Here is a 14578-nt window from a genome sequence, read left to right as displayed (position 1 = left end):
AAAGATGAAATAGCTCAGTGCTAGAGAAACCACAGTTGCTTTAGGGACGCTGGAGTGGAAGGTGCTGGATGGGCAAGATCAGGTCAAGCCCAGCTTTAGGCTCTTTCCCAAAGGCAATGAAGAGTTTTAAGCAAGTGAGCTCTAGAAAGAGCACTCGTTTATATTTTTATGTAACATACAAATAAAGGAACATTATATAAGCCAGATATGGAAAGTCTAAAATCTGAAAGTAGAAGAGGAATGGCAAGGATGCTGGTTAGAAAAAAATGGTTGGAATAGAATGGGGAAACACAAAGTGTATAGATTTTTCATAAAGGAAAATTTGCAAAATCTACTTCACTTAAAATATAGTAAATTGGGTTTCATTTTTATTTTTCTGAACTATGAACCTGTGGAAGATAGAGTTGGTTTATAGCTGTACTGGAAATACTCTACCTTTACCTCAGGGAAATCCTGGGTACTTGATTTATGACTCTTGGCCAAGATAAAAACAGTTCTGTTTAAGGTATATGCTGTTTAAAATTCTAAGCTCCCTTGGACCCCTCAGGGTCAGAATATTTACCAATGGCTTACAATTGGCATAACCTGGTCTGTTCATATGACCATAGGAGCATAGAACCACCAATGGGAACGCCTGCTTTGAGCTCTCCTGAAGCCTGGATTCTTTACAGAGATCTTGATGATTCAGTCTGGAGACAGAGCGTGGTCAGATCCTTGTGTGACTAATTACACTGGGAACGTACTCATGGGTTACCAGTCGGACCCCTAATGATTCCTGCACTCTCTTTCTCTTGTGGCATTGTATTCATTGCCTTTGAATAAAAACTGTACATGATTATGCTCTGTACAGTGCAGTGAGTTCTTTCAAATGTCGGAACTAAGGCATTTTTTTTTCTGACTCTGACAGAGAGACGGATGCTTTTACTGTCCTTCCCATTTCTAATATTCTTTTATAATTTTAGAACTTTAAGGAAAAGATAAGACTATTAAAAATAAACCCTTTAAATTTTAGTAATTTTTAAACAATGAACTTTGAAAAACACAGTAAACAAACATAATTAAATTCTAGAATTTAATAATTCAATTTGGTTCCTTAAAACATATTACAGAACATATTTAACTACCTAGAATATCTTTTCTTCTCTGTTCTAGCACTAAATCTGCATTTTTTGAGGCAACAAATCCTCCACAACTTAAAGAAGTATAGTGTGGGTGGCTTTAGCAAATAATTTCTATTTTTAATATCCATGTTTTTACTTTATAGGAGTTAATTTATTTTAGGTGTGGCATAATATCTGATAGGCTGTGGGTCCCTGTGTAATGCATGGTTAGAGGAAAACAACTTTGAGGAGTCAAAATTCAACTAGATATATATTCTTTTGAAAACAGAAAAAAGGAAATTAGCAGTTCTTGGTGGCTCTGTACTCTGGTTTCACATAAATATCACCTGAGGATGGGTTCTTGAAACAGGACCATGCAGGCTCAGTCCCCAGAGTCTGACTGAATCATTTGTTCATGGGTGTGACCTGTATATGCATATATATCTTTTTAAAGTTCATCAATTACTTGATGTGCAGCAAGGGTTGAGAACTACAAAGCTGGAGGAAGTGACAGTTCTGCTTTCCACTGAACAGTTAGCTCCCCCACACCCTGTCTCTCAAGCATGAGGTGACATATGGGAAGGCTGCTCCTTAGAGTCTGATGCTCCTGGGGTTAAAAAGATACGAGGACTAGCATGATGCCTGTCTGATAGGAAATAAAGAGGTTATCTTGCCATGATTGTGTTTTGAAACCATTTGAATTGATCCATTAATCATTTCCCCAACTTTTGTCTGATAGTCATACAATTTCAATTTACGTTAGCATTCTTAAAAATTACCTTACAATGGGAGTTTTAAAACTGTGTTCTGTGGAACCCTGGAACTCCTGGTGGTGTCTCAGGGATCATTTTAGGGATTGGGTAGGATAGGTAGAAGTCTAGCAGGAGGTCTGTGGGTCCTCTCCACTTCAACCAGAGCAGTTGGGCTCTATACTCTTGCATGTGTTTATGTGTGATAGGTAGGTAGGTAGGTAGGTAGGTAGATTCTTTCCTTTGGAAAAAAGGAGGCCTTGAAACTGCAGAAAATATTTAAAAAGCGTGGTGTTACAAACCAAATGTTTGTGTACCACTAAAATCCTTATATTGAAATTCCAACCTCCAATGTGATAATATTAGGAAATGATGCCTTTGGGAGGTGATTAGGTTATGAGGGTAGAGGTTGCGTAAATGGGATTAGTGCATCATAGAAGAGAGAGGAGCTCTCTTTCCTTCCTTCTTTCTCTTCTCTGCTATGTGAAGATACAATGAGGTGATGGCTATCTGAAAACCAGGAAGTGGGTCCTCACCAGACACCGGGTCTGTAAGCACCTTTACCTTGGACTTCCCAGCCTCCAGAACTGTAAGAAATAAATACTCGTTATTTAAGTCACCAACTCTATTGTAATTTCTTATAGCAGCCTGAACTGACTAACATATATGTTTTTAGAATAATTGTAATAGGTCAATAAAGTCATGCTCTTCGATAGTTGACATTTACTTGTCTCTTCAAAGACTCAAATTTTTAACATACTAACTCTTGAGCTAGTGGTAGATAGGAAAAGGAGAAACACTTCTTTGGTGTAAGTATGCTAGCAAATAATTGTCTAAGCCTTTTCTTTATTAGAAAGATGGCCACTAATATCTTCTAGAAGAAAAAAATAAATCTATATCTATCTGTGGATAGATACACATACACACACACACACATACACACACACACCAGAAAGTATTAACACTGGTTGATTATATGTATAAATATATGTATATTTATATAGCAGAAAGTAGTAATAGTGTTCATGCAACAAAAGATTAAAAAACACTCAATAAGAATAGAAATTGTTAGTTCTGAAGAAAAACAGCAGCAGCTAAGAAAAAAAAACCCTTAGGATTACTAAAGTTTACACTGTAAAAAGAATGTTGACCACTCAATAGAGTAAAAATCAAAATCATTTGTCACAGGGCTGGAGAGGAAATAAGTAAAAATGAGAACAAATAGCCGAAAGATCCAGCAAACCCCCACAGTGAGCGTTTGGACTGGGAGCTACCTATGAGTTGAGGAGATGATCATGAGCCCCACAAGGGGACTCTAGTGGGTTTCTTTGCCTCTCGTGAAAATAAGAAGGGAAAAATGGGAATTGACAGGTGGTAAAAGATATATTAAAGAAATATTAAACTGATGAGCTGGTTAAATAGCAGACAGGGCATATATAAAGTGTATTTTAATGGATGGAAATGTGCTAAAATGCTGAAAATTGCTGCCACCTCCTGGGGATTGTTTTTACAACTGCATGTTGCCATGGTCACTTCTATTCTATGAAATAGACATTTCCATTAAATAGAATAATGAATAAACAGGGCTGGTTTTGCAGTGCTTGCAGACAATACTGATATTTAAAAACAAAAAAATGAATCTCTCCCAAGATCAGATAACAGATATCAGCTATTTTCAACAGAGCCAGTCAGGGAATAACACAATAAATGTCTCATTAATTACAGAAGGAAAACGAAACACACTTATGAGCAGGTTTAAAAAGGTTCATACAGCTAAGGAAAGGTTGAAAAGACTATGCAAATAATCTTGAAATAAATATTATTGACAAAAAACTTGAAAAGAGGTTATAAATAGGTGAAAATCTTAGCAGCTAAGAAAAATTGCTGTCTGAAAATTTGATGTGGTTGTTTCTAGAAACTTCTTGGAATGTTTCACTGTAAAAAAAAAAAAAGTAACCACAACAACAAAATATTCATGCATTTAAATATTCATGCTGTTGCTTACACTATTTCTTCAAACCTGTCTGTTAAAAATCATATCCTACACTGAGTTACACAATTTATGTTTCATCAAAATTTAGAACACAGAAGCTTTACTAAAGATTCTACTTTTTTGGCAATGATACATGAAGACTTACATTTTTTTCCTGTCTAATTGGAGGACCCACGTAAGGAGGTAAATCATCTGAAAAAAGCAAGGAAAGATTTTCTTTAAGAAAACCCAGCTGGCTACACAGAGAAGGCTGGGAGCTAGCCAACAGACTACAAGGCAGTTATTTAGATATGTGCTGGTACTAGTGCAGAGAGAATTCTGCCAGCTGTCTCTTTAATATTTGCTGATTGTTAAATGTCAGGTATTAGATACACACACACACACACACATACACACACACACACACATACACACACACATATACACGCACACACATATACACACATACACACACACATATACATGCACACACATACACACACACACGCACTTTTCCCCCAAATCATTTGATTCCATTATATACTTCCTTACATATTAAATTATATTTTCTTCATTCAAAGGAAACAAGAATTATTATATTAATTTACTATTACACTAATTTTTCTTCATCTTTTATGCTTTCCTTTCTTTTATTATTATTTTTTTTGAGATAGAGTCTGGCTGTGTCACCCAGGCTGGAGTGCAGTAGTGCTATCTTGGCTCACTGCAACTTCCACCTCCTGGGTTCAAGTGATTCTCCTTCCCCAGCCTCTTGAGTAGCTGGGATTACAGGCCTGCGCCACCATGCCCAGCTAATTTTTATATTTTTAGTAGAGAGGGGGTTTCACCATGTTGGCCAGGCTGGTCTCGATCTCCTGACCTCAGGTGATTCACCCTTGGCCTCCCAAAGTGTTGGGATTACAGGCATGAGCCACCACACTTTTCCTTTCTTTTCAAGCATACCATTGCAAACACAAACTCACAGCTTGACTCCCTTTTCCGAAACTCCTGGGGAAACATGCCCTTGGGAAGGAGAAAAGAGAGACGATTTTCTCTATACATTCTCAATTTTTTTTTTTTTTTTTTTTTTTTGATGATGAAGTTTTGCTCTTGTTGCCCAGGCTGGAGTACAGTGCTGCCATTTCGGCTCACTGCAATCTCCGCCTCCTGGGTTCAAGCGATTCTCCTGCCTCAGCCTCCTGAGTAGCTGGGATTATAGGCATGCCTGCCACCACACTCAGCTAATTTTTTGTATTTTTAATAGAGATGGGGTTTCATCATGTTGGCCAGGCTGGTCTCAAACTCCTGACCTCAGGTGATCTACCTGCTTCGGCCTCCCAAAGTCCAGGAATTACAGGTGTGAGCCACCGCACCCGGCCACATTCTCATTTTTTTTTTTTTTCAATGGAGAAATCTTAAATAGGATGATGGGAAATATAATTTTCTTTATTTGCATTTTATACTCAGTTTTATCCTAATTTTCTAGCTTCAAAGAATGAAAATATTTTTAAAGAAAACCTACTGATCACATTAGTCCCATGAAAACAATCTATTTGTAGATGAAGGGGTGTTTAGTTTGAATGCATGTAAGATAATGTAAGTGGGAAGGAAATCCTGTCCCTTTAGTTTTCTCCATAAAGCCTGTTTTTAACATTTATTTTACAAATAAAGGGACTATTTTATTCTGTTGATTCTCTAATGATTTAAAAAAAATCATGAGAGTAAACATCTATAATCCAACCAAATGCTTTAGAAATAGGTAATAGTATTAAACGAATAATTTCAGTGAAACATTTTTTCATCCAATTATTTGTACAATTTGCATGATCATTATCTTAACATTGTAAGCCTTACAGCTTAAATAATGAGAATGAAAATATAGGTATCTTTTCAACATGCTGATTTCAATTCCTTTAGGTATATACCCAGAAGTGGGATTGCTAAATTATATGGTAGGCATATTTTTTTTTTTTTTATTTTTGAGGAATCTCTACCCAGTTTTCTCTAATGGCTTTACAAATGAACATTTCCACCAACAGCATACAAAGGTTCTCTTTTTTCCATATCCTTGCCAACAGTTGTTACCTTTTTTCTTCTTTATAGTAGCCATTCTAATAGGTGTGAAGTGATACCTCATTGTGGTTTTCATTTGCATTTCTCTGACATAAATGATACAACGTTTTTTCATATGCCTGCTGGCCATTTGTACTTCTTTTGGGAAATGTCTGTTCTTTTCCTTTGATTTTTGAATCAGGTGATTCATTTTCTTGTTATTGAGTTGTTTGCGTTTCATATATATGTGGGATATTGACCCTTTATCAGATACATTGTTTGCAGATATATTTCTCCCATTCTGTAGATTGTCTTTGCCTTCTGTTGATTGTTTACTTTGCCTTGAGAAGCTTTTTAGTTTGATGCAGTCTCATTTGTCTGTTTGCTTTTGTTGCCCATGCTTTCGGTATTATAGCCAAGAAATCGTTGCCCAGATCAATGTCAATAGGCTTTTTCCCTATGTTTTCTTCCAGTTTTAGACTTCAGTTCTGGGAATTATGTTGTATTCACAGTAGCCAAGATATAGAAACGAACCAGGTGTCCACTGATGAATAAATGGAAAAGGAAAATGTGGTGCGTGTGTATATATACATGATAGAGCATTGCTCAGCCTTAAAAAAGGAAATCCTGTCATTTGTGACTACATGGAGGAACCTGAGGAACATTTAGTGAAATAAGCCAAGCATGAAAAGACAAATACTGCGTGATCTCACTTTTATGTAAAATCTAAAAAAGATGAACTCACAGAAGCAGAAAGTAGAATAGTAGTTGCTGGGGGCTGCAGGTGGGTTGTTGGAGAGATGTTGGGAGAGGGTACAAAGTTTAAGCTACACAGGATGAATACATTCTGCAGATCTAATATACAGCATGGTGATGACAGTTAATAATACTGTATTATATACTTGAAATTTGTTAAGTAGATTTTTAAATAGCATTTTTTATTTTAATTTTGGAGATTAAATGCTCGTTTGTAGCAAAATAATTTTTTTAATTTCAAAGCTTTAGGGTTACAAGTGTTTTTTGGTTACATATATGAATTGTCCAGTCTTTTTGATATAATGACTTATTTTCCTTTGGGTAGATACCCACTAGTAGGATTGCTGGATCAAATGGTATATCTACTATTAGTTATTTGAGACATCTCCTTTTTTCCACAGAGGTTGTGTTAATATACATTCTTACCAACAGTGTGTAAGTGTTCTCATTTTACCACATTTGCACCATCTGTTGTTTTTTGACTTTTTCATAATCACTATTCTCATTGGGGTAAGGTGGTACCTCATTGTGTTTTTTTATTTGCTTGTTTGTTTTTTGAGATGGAGTCTCACTTTGTTGCCCAAGCTGGAGTGCAGTGGGGCTATGGAGAATTGCTTGAATCAGGTCCAAGCAATGTTCAAGCAATTCTCCTCCCTCAGCCTCCCAAGTAGCTGGGATTATAGGCATGTGCCACCATTCCCAGCTAATTTTTTATGTTTTTAGTAGAGATGGGGTTTCACCATGTTGACCAGACTGGTCTCAAACTCCTGATCTCTAGCTATCCACCCATCTCGGCCTCCCTAAGTGCTGCAGATTACAGGTGTGAGCCACCGCACCCGACCTCCTTGTATTTTTAGTTTGCATTCCCCTGGTGATTAGTGATGTTGAATTTTTTTCATATGTTTATTGGCCATTTGTATATCTTCTTTTGAAAAATGTCTGTTCGTGTCATTGCCCACTTCTTAATTGGATAATTATTTTTTTTTCTTGCTGATATGTTTGAGTACCTTGTAGATTCTGGATGTTAGTTCTTTGTCAGATGCATAGTTTGGGAATAATTGTTCCCATTCTACAGGTAGTTTGTTTACTCTGTTGATTATTTCTTTTGCTGGGAGGAGCTTGTTAGTTTGATTAAGAACTAGTTCTTTATTTTTGTTTTTCTTGCATTTGCCTTTAGGGTCTAACTCATAAATTCTTTGCCTAAGCCAGTGTCCAGAAGAGTTTTTCCTAGGTTTTCTTCTACAATTTTTGTGGTTTCACATCTAAGTCTTAAATCCATCTGGAGTTAATTTTTCTATATGATGAGAGACAGGTATCCAATTTTATTCTTCTAAGACAGTAGATCTTAAATATTCTCACCACACACACACACACACACACACTCCACATATGGTAATGAAATGAGGTGATCGATATGTCAATTATGGTACTCATTTAATCATATATAGGTATATCAAAACATTACGAAGGGGTGGCCTGCCCCTCCACACCTGTGGGCGTTTCTCATTAGGTGGAACGAGAGACTTGAGAAAAGAAATGAGACACATAGACAAAGTATAGAGAAAGAAAAAGTGGGCCCAGGGGACGGGCGCTCAGCATACAGAGGACTCACGCGGGCACCAGTCTCTGAGTTCCCTCAGTATTTATTGATCATTATCTTTATCATCTTAGAAAAAGGGAAGTGGCAGGATAATAGGATCATCGTAGGGAGAAGGTCAGCAGTAAGACGTGAATAAAGATCTCTGTGACATGAATAAGTTTAAGGAAAAGTGCTGTGCCTTGATATGCATACGCAAACATCTCCATAAACCTTTTTAGTGCATAAAGAGCAGCATTGCGCTAGCAAGTCCCACCTTTCGCCCTAAGGCGGTTTTCTCCTTTCTTAGTAAACAGAACATACAATAGGGTTTTACACTGAGGTGTTCCATTGCCCAGGAACGGGCAGGAGACAGATGCTTTTCTCTATCTCAACTGCCAAGAGGCCTTCTTTCCTCTTGTACTGGTTCTCCTCAGCACAAACCCTTCATGGGTGTCAGGCTGGGGGATGATCAGGTCTTTCCCATCCCACGAGGCCATATTTCAGACCATCACATGGGGAGAAACCTTGGACAATACCTAGCTTTCCTAGGCAGAGGTCCCTGTGACCTTTGGCAGTATATGTGTCCCTGGATACTTGAGATTAAGAGAATAGTGATGACTTTTAACCAGCAAGCTGCCTTCAGGCACTTGTTTAACAAAGCACATCCTGCACAGCCCAAAATCCATTAAACCTTGAGTCACCACAGCACATGTCTCTTGCAAGGACAAGGTTGGGGATAGGGTCACAGATTAACAGCATCTCAAATACAGAACAAAATGGAGTCTTTTATGTCTACTTCTTTCTATATAGACACAGTAACAGTCTGATCTTTCTTTCTTTTCCCCACAATATTACATTTCATATCTTAAATATATACAATTTGATTTGTCAATTATACTTTAATAAAGCTGAGGAAAAAAGAATGATAATGATTTATATTAAGAATTTGTTCTTAATCAGTGTGAAACTATGTGCGAGGTGTAAAAGACATTATTGTCTGTACACTAAGATGCCTGGGAAATTTGATCAAGGCTCCAGAAAGAAAGATATGTTCCTGTTGGAGAGGTCACAATGGAGAGGGCAATGACCTTCATACCAGGACAATTGGTTAACTGGAAGGACAAGTATTTCCTTGCCTAGAGAATGCTGGAGTTTTCTGGGATATTTTTAACCCAGAACATTTCAATAAGTTTTTGAGGATCAGGTGGTGTTTGGTTACATAAATAAATTCTATAGAGGTGATTTCTGAGATTTTGGTGCACCATCACCTGAGCAGTATACACTGTACCCCATGTGTAGTCTTTTATCCCTCACTCCCCTCCTACCCTTTCCCCAAGTCCCCAAGTTCACTGTATCATTTGTTTGCCTTTCCATCCTCACAGCTTAGCTCCCACTTATTAGTGAGAACATATGATTTTTGGTTTTCCATTCCTGAGTAATGCCATTATTTCCCTCCTTTTTATGGATGAGTAGTATTCCATGGTATGCATATATACCACATTTTCTTTATCCACTTGTTGACTGATAGGCATTTGGGCTGGTTCTATATTTTGCAATTGCAAATTTTGCTGCTATAAATGTGTGTGCACGTATCTTTTTCATATAATGACCCCTTTTCCTCTGGGTAGATACCCAGGAGTGGGATTGGGAAAAGTAGATGAAATGGTAGATCTACTTTTAGTTCTTTAAGGAACCTCCACACTGTTTTCCATAGTGGTTATACTAGTGTACATTCCCACCTGCAGTGTAAAATTGTTCCTTTTTCATCACATCCATGCCAACATCTATTATTTTACTATTTTTTATTATGGCCATTCTTGCAGGATTAAGGTAGTATTGCAATGTGGTTTTAATTTGGATTTCCCTGATAATTAATGATGTTGAGCATTGTTTTCAGGTTTGCTGGCCATTTGTATATCTTCTTCTGAGAATTATCATTCATGTCCTTAGCCCACTTTTTGATAGGATTGTTTGGTTTTATCTTGCTCATTTGTTTGTGTTCCTTGTAGATTCTGGATATTAGTCCTTTGTTGGATGTGTAGATTGCGAAGATCTTCCCCCACTCAGTGGGTTGTCTGTTTACTCTGCTGATTATTTCTTTGGCTGTACAAAAGCTTTTAAGTTTAATTAGGTTCCATCAATTTATCTTTGTTTTTGTTGCATTTGCTTCTGGATTCTTGGTCATGAAGTCTTTGCCTAAGCCAGTGTCTAGAAGGGTTTTTCCAATGTTATTTTCTAGAATTGTTATGGTTTCATGTCTTAGATATAATTTTTTGATCCATCTTGAGTTGATTTTTGAATAAGGTGAGAGATGAGGATACAGTTACATTCTTCTACATGTGGCTTGCCAATTATCCCAGCACCATTTGTTGAATAGGGTGTTCTTTCCCCACTTTATGTTTCTGTTTGCTTTGTCGAAGATCAGTTTACTATAAGTATTTGGCTTTATTTCTGTGTTCTCTATCCTGTTTCATTGGTCTGTATGTCTGTTTTTATACCAGTACCATGCTGTTTTTATCACTATGACCTTGTAGAATAGTTAAAGTTGGGTAATATAATGCCTCCAGATTCGTTCTTTTTGCTTAGGCTTACTTTGGCTATGCAGGAACTTTTTTGGTTTCATATGAATTTTAGGATGTTTTTTCTACTTTTGTGAACAATGATAGTAGTATTTTGATGAGAATTGCATTGAATTTGTAGACTGCTTTTGGAAGTATGGTCATTTTTACAATATTCATCCTACCCATCCCTGAGCATGGGATGTGTTTTCATTTGTGTCATCTGTGATTTCTTTCAGCAGTGTTTTGTAGTTTTCCCTGTAGAGGTCATTCACCCACCCTGGTTAGGTATATTTCTAAGTTTTGTTTTGGTTTGGTTTGGTTTTCTGCAGCTGTTGTAAAACAGGTTGAGTTCTTGATTTGATTCTCAGCTTGGTCACTGTTAGTATATAGCAGTGCTACTGATTTGTGCACATTAATTTTGTATCCTGAAACTGTGCTGAATGCATTTATCAGTTCTAGGAGCTTTTTGAATGAGTCTTTAGGCTTATACAATTATATCATCAGCAAATAGCAACAGTTTGACTTCCTCTTTACAGATCTGGATGCTCTTGATTTCTTTCTCTTGTCCAATTGCTCTGGCTAGGATTTCTAGTACTGTGTTGCATCGAAGTGGTGAAAATGGGCATCTTTGGCTCTGTTCCAAGATGGCCAAATAGAAACAGCTCCGGTCTGTAGCTCCCAGCGTGATCAATGCAGAAGACAGATGATTCCTGAATTTGCAACTGAGGTACCCAGTTCATTTCATGAAGACAGGTTGGACAGTGGGTGCAGCCCATGGAGGGTGAGCTGAAGCAGGGCAGGGCATTACCTCACCCAGGAAGTGCAAGGGGTTGGGGGATTTCCTTTTCCTAACCAAGGGAAGCCGTGACAGACTGTACCTGGAAAAATGGGACACTTTCACCCAAATACTGCGCTTTTCCCAAGGTCTTAGCAACTGGCAGACAAGGAGATGCTTTCCTGTGCCTGGCTCAGTGGGTCCCACACCCATGGAGCCTTGCTCACTGCTAGCGCAGCAGTCTGAGATCAAAGGTGGCAGCCTGGCTGGGGGAGCACCGTCCACCTGCTGAGGCTTGAGTAGGTAAACAAAGTGGCCAGGAAGCTCAAACTTGGTGGAGCCCACCACAGCTCAACAAGGCCTACTGCCTCTATAGACTCCACCTATGTGGACAGGGCATAGCTGAACAAAAGGCAGCAGACAACAGAAAACTTCTGCAGACTTAAATGTCCCTGTCTGACAGCTCTGAAGAGAGCAGTGGTTCTCCCAGCATGGTGTTTGAGCTCTGAGAAGAGATAGATTGCCTCCTCAAGTGGGTGCCTGACCCCCATGTAGCCTAACTGGGAGATACCACCCAGTAGAGGCCGACAGACACCTCATATAGGTGGGTGCTCCTCTGGGACGAAGCTTCCAGAGGAAGGATCAGGAAGCAGTATTTGCTGTTCTGCAATATTTGCTGTTCTGCAGCCTCTGCTGGTGATACCAGACAAACAGGAGTGGACCTCCAGCCAACTCCAACAGACCTGCAGCTGAGGGACTTGACTGGTAGAAGGAAAATGAACAAACAGAAAGGAATAGCATCAAGATCAACAAAAAGGACATCTACACCAAAACCCCATCTGTAGGTCACAATCATCAAAGATCAAAGGTAGATAACAACCACAAAGATGGGGAGAAACCAGAGCAGAAAAGCTGAAAATTATCAAAACTGGAGCGCCTCTTCTCCTCCAAAGGATTGCAGCTCATTGCCAGCAATGGAACAAAGCTGGATGGAGAATGACTTTGACAAGTTGACAGAAGTAGGCTACAGAAGGGTGGTTAATAACAAACTTCTCTGAGCTAAAGAACATGCTTGAACTCATCACAAGAAAGCTGAAAACCTTGAAAAAATATTAGATGAATGGCTAACTAGAATAAACAGTGTAGAGAAGACCTTAAATGACTTGATGGAGCTGAAAACTATGTCATGAGAACTTTGTGACGCATGCACAAGCTTCACTAGCCAATTCGATCAAGTGGAAGAAAGGGTATCAGTGATTGAAGATCAAATTAATGAAATAAAGTGAGAAGACAAGGTTAGAGAAAAGGGTAAAAAGAAATGAACAAAGCCTCCAAGAAATATGGGAGTATGTGGAAAAACCAAATCTACGTTTGATTGGTGTACCTGAAAGTGATGGGGAGAATGGAAACACGTTGGAAAACACTCTTCAGGATATTATCCAGGAGAACTTCCCCAACCTAGCAAGACAGGCCAATATTCAAATTCAAGAAACACAGAGAACACCACAAAGATACTCCTTAAGAAGAGCAACCATAAGACACATAATTGTCAGATTCACCAAGGTTGAAATGAAGGAAAAAATGTTAAAGGCAGCCAGAGAGAAAGGTCAGGTTACTCACAAAGGGAAGCCCATCAGACTAACGGTGGATCTCTCAGCAGAAACCCTACAAAGCCAGAAGAGACTAAGGGCCAATATTCAACATTCTTAAAGAAAAGAATTTTCAACCCAGAATTTCATATCCAGTCAGACAAAGCTTCCTAAGTGAAGGAGAAATAAAATCCTTTACAGACAAGCAAATGCCGAGAGATTTTGTCACCACCAGGCCTTCCTTACAAAAGCTCCTGAAAGAAGCAGTAAACATGAAAAGAAACAACTGGTACCAGCCACTGCAAAAACATGCCAAATTGTAAAGATCACTGATGCTATGAAGAAACTGCATCAATTAATGGGCAAAATAGCCAGCTAACATCATAATGACAGGATCAAATTCACACATAATATATTAACCTTAAATGTAAATGGGTTAAATGCCCCAATTAAAAGACACAGACCGGCAAATTGGATAAAGAGTCACGACCCCTCAGTGTGCTGTATTCAGGAGACCCATCTCATGTGCAGAGACACACAGCGGCTCAAAATAAAGGGATGGAGGAAGATCTACCAAGCAAATGGAAAGCAAAAAAAAAAAAAAAAAAAAAAAAAAAAAAACAGAGGTTGCAATCCTAGCCTATGATAAAACAGACTTTAAACCAACGAAGATCAAAAGAGACAAAGAAGGCCATTACATAATGGTAAAGGGATCAATTCAACAGGAAGAGCTAACTATCCTAAATATATATGCACCCAATACAGGAGCACTCAGACTCATAAAGCAAGTCCTTAGAGACTTACAAAGAGACTTAGACTCCCACACAATAATAATGGGAGATTTTAACTCCCCACTGTCAATATTAGACATATCAATGAGACAGAAGGTTAACAAGGATATCCAGGACTTGAACTCAGCTCTGCACCAAGCAGACCTAATAGACATCTACAGAACTCTCCACCCGAAGTCAACAGAATATACATTCTTCTCGGCACCACATTGAACTTATTCTAAAATTTACCACATAATTGGAAGTAAAATACTCCTCAGCAAATGTAAAAGAACAGAAATCACAACAAACTGTCTCTCAGACCACAGTGCAATCAAATTAGAACTCAGGATTAAGAAACTCACTCAAAACCGCTCAACTACAAGGAAACTGAACAATCTGCTCCTGAATGACTACTGGGTAAACAACAAAATGAAAGCAGGAATAAAGATGTTCTTTGAAACCAATAAGAACAACGACATAACATACCAGAATCTGTGGGACACATTTAAAGCAGTGTGTAGAGAGAAATTTATAGCACTTAAATGCCCACAAGAGAAATCAGGAAAGATCTAAAGTCGACACAGTTAAAAGAACTAGAGAAGCAAGAGCAAACAAATTCAAAATCTAGCAGAAGGCAAGAAATAACTAAGATCAGAGCAGAACTGAAGGAGA

The sequence above is a fragment of the Trachypithecus francoisi genome, unplaced genomic scaffold, assembly GCF_009764315.1.
Source record: "Trachypithecus francoisi isolate TF-2019V2 unplaced genomic scaffold, Tfra_2.0 Lachesis_group7, whole genome shotgun sequence".
In the NCBI taxonomy this organism is placed as follows: domain Eukaryota; kingdom Metazoa; phylum Chordata; class Mammalia; order Primates; family Cercopithecidae; genus Trachypithecus; species Trachypithecus francoisi.
This window is presented reverse-complemented; position numbering follows the sequence as displayed.